This window comes from Cebus imitator, unplaced genomic scaffold, assembly GCF_001604975.1.
Source record: "Cebus imitator isolate Cc_AM_T3 unplaced genomic scaffold, Cebus_imitator-1.0 Scaffold70, whole genome shotgun sequence".
NCBI lineage: Eukaryota > Metazoa > Chordata > Mammalia > Primates > Cebidae > Cebus > Cebus imitator.
This window is the reverse complement of record NW_016107385.1, coordinates 3,391,183-3,394,069: the sequence shown is the minus strand read 5'-3', so window position 1 is coordinate 3,394,069 and position 2,887 is coordinate 3,391,183.

Here is a 2,887-nt window from a genome sequence, read left to right as displayed (position 1 = left end):
GTCCATTTAGAGACCTTTGCAGTCAGTGCTTAGGAAATAATGGTTTTTAGAGCACTGCCTCAGAGCTGGGTGCTACCCTTCTTACCTATCCTTCAGAAGACATTTCAGAAGATGTCAAAGCCAAGGAAACTCCTCTGACTAACGTGAAACCCAGTGAAATCTAATAGCCACCCCCATCCTGCCTCCAGCCCTAACAACCTTTTATATCATAAGGCCTGACACACTGTAAGTACTTGGGAAACAACTGCTGAATGAATGCATGACTTAGCATGTTAATGTGTATCACATGCACACACTACATCACATGCGTATGTATGAGTTAAACTTACCTATATTCATGCACATGACCTCTTGCAGAAACTGTTTTCAAACTTAAAAATTAATTGAAATGGAGTCTTGCTATATTGCCCAGGCTGCAATCCCCCTGCCTCAGCCTCCCAAAGTGCTGGAATTATAGGCATGAGCCACTGTGCCCAGCCTGTTTTCAAGCTTTTAAAAAATGAGATTTTGTATTAAAAGCAACAGCAACAATATAGCAACAAAATCCAAAAATTTTTTTTAATTTTTTTTTTTTTGTAATGAAATCTCGCTCCTGTCACCCAGGCTGGAGTACAATGGCACGATCTAGGCTCACTGCAACCTGTGCTTCCCAGATTCAAGCGATTCTTTTGCTTCATCCTTCCATGTAGTTGGGATTATAGGCGCCCACCACTGCCCAACTAATTTCTTGCATTTTTAGTAGAGATGAGGTTTTATCATGTTGGCTGGCCTGGTCTTGAACTCCTGACCTCAAGTGATCTCTCCACCTCTGCCTCCCAACATGCTGGGATTACAGACATGAGCCACCGTGCCCAGCCCCAAAATATTTTTGAAAACCAACAAATACCGAGTGTTGTGAGGTTGTGGAGCAACTGGAATTCTCATAAAATGCTGGTGGGAATATGAAATGGTACAACTGCTAACAGCCACTTAACATGCATATTTACCATGTTAAGGACCCAGCAATTCAACACCTGGGTATTTACCCAAGAGAAATGAAAACAATATGTCCACACAAAGATTTGTACATGAATGTTTGTACAGCTATTATTCATAATAGCTGCAGTTGGAAAAAATTCAAATGTTAAGAGAATAAACTGTGGTACATCCACATAATGGAATATTACTCAGCAAAGAAAAAAGAACTGGCTGGGTGTGTTGGCACGTGCCTATAGTTCCAGCTACGTGGGAGGTTGAGGCAGGAAGATCCTTGAGCCCAGGAGTTCAAGGCTGCAGTGAGTCATAATCATGTCTCTGCACTCCAGGCTGGCAATAGAGTGATCCTATCTCTAAAAAAATAAGTACAATAAAAATTAAAGAGCACATACAAAAAGCTACCCTTATACACAACAGCATGCATGAATTTCAAAAACTTGCCAAGGTGCTCATTGCAGTGGGAAGCACCTGTAATCCCAGCTACTTAGGAGGCTAAGGCAGGAGGATCTTTTGAGGCCAGAGATGAGCGAGATGCCTCTTATCTCAACTTTTGTCTTTTTGTTTGTTTGTTTTTTTCAAGATGGAGTTTTGCTCTTGTCACCTGGGCTGGAGTGCAATGGCACAATCTTGGCTCACTGCAACCTCTGCCTCCCAGGTTCAAGTGATTTTCTTGCCTCAGCCTCCCCAGTAGCTGGGATTTCAGGCATGTGCCATGAGATGCCCTTTATCTTTAAAAGTAAATAGCTAGGGCCAGCACGGTGGCTCACACCTGTAATCCCAGCACTTTGGGAGGCCGAGGGAGGCAGATCACTTGAGCCCAGGAGTTTGAGACCAGACTGGCCAACACAGCAAAACCTCTTCTCTACTAAAAATAAAAAAATTAGCCAGGCATGGTGGTGCACGCCTGTAGTCCCAGCTACTCAGGAGGCTGAGACAGGAGAATCAATCAGGCTGAGAGAGAGGTTGCAGTGAGCTGAGACTGCACCAGTGCACACCAGCCTGGGCAACAGAGCCAGGCTTTGTCTCAAAAAAATAAAAATAAGAAAAAATAAGGAAATTAGAAGGGGAGTTTTTTAGTTGAACGTTTCAGGTGGCAACTCTTGTAGGCATTTCAAAAAGCTGGAGTTTGGGTACAAGGTCTGAGCAGAAAGAAAGGTTGGCAGGGACAGTAGCAGTGGGATCAGCTAGATGGAGAGGTGGAGAGAAATGAAGGGAGAAGTGGAGGCCAAGGCTGGATGTGAGGGAGCAGGAAAATCAGAGCAGAAGCCCAGGAACCAGCCTGTGCCTAAGGGTGGTCTAGAGGGTATGGGGACTGAGGATATGGACTTGGAGGGTTGGCCAGCAGCACCATGGGGCCAACTCAGCCCAGATGGGTAAATTTGCCACAAACTCCCTCCGAGGACACAAGCACACAGAAACAGAAAAATCTGTGGTGGCTGGGTGTGGTGGCTCACACCTATAATCCCAGAACTTTGGGAGGCTGAGGCTAGAGGATTGCTTGAGCCCAGGAGTTTGAGACCAACCTGGGAAACATAGGGTGACCCAGTCTCTACAAAAAATTTCAAAAGTTACACAGGCATGGTAGCATGCACCTGTGGTGCCACATACTCAGGAGGCTGAAGCAGCAGGATCGCTTGAGCTGGGGAGGTCGATGCTACAGTGAGACCTGATTGCACAACTGTACTCCAGCCTGGGTGACATGGCAAGACCCTGTCTCGACAAAAAGAAAAAGGAAGAGAAAAACCTATGGTGACCCAGTTTCCACTGAAAGCTCAGAAAGTGGGAAATCTAGTTATTGTATTATTATTATTATATCATGACTATATTATAATGTATAATATATATTACATAATATATATAATTTAATATATAATTATATTTTTGTTTTTTTTTGTTTTTTTTTTTTTTTTTT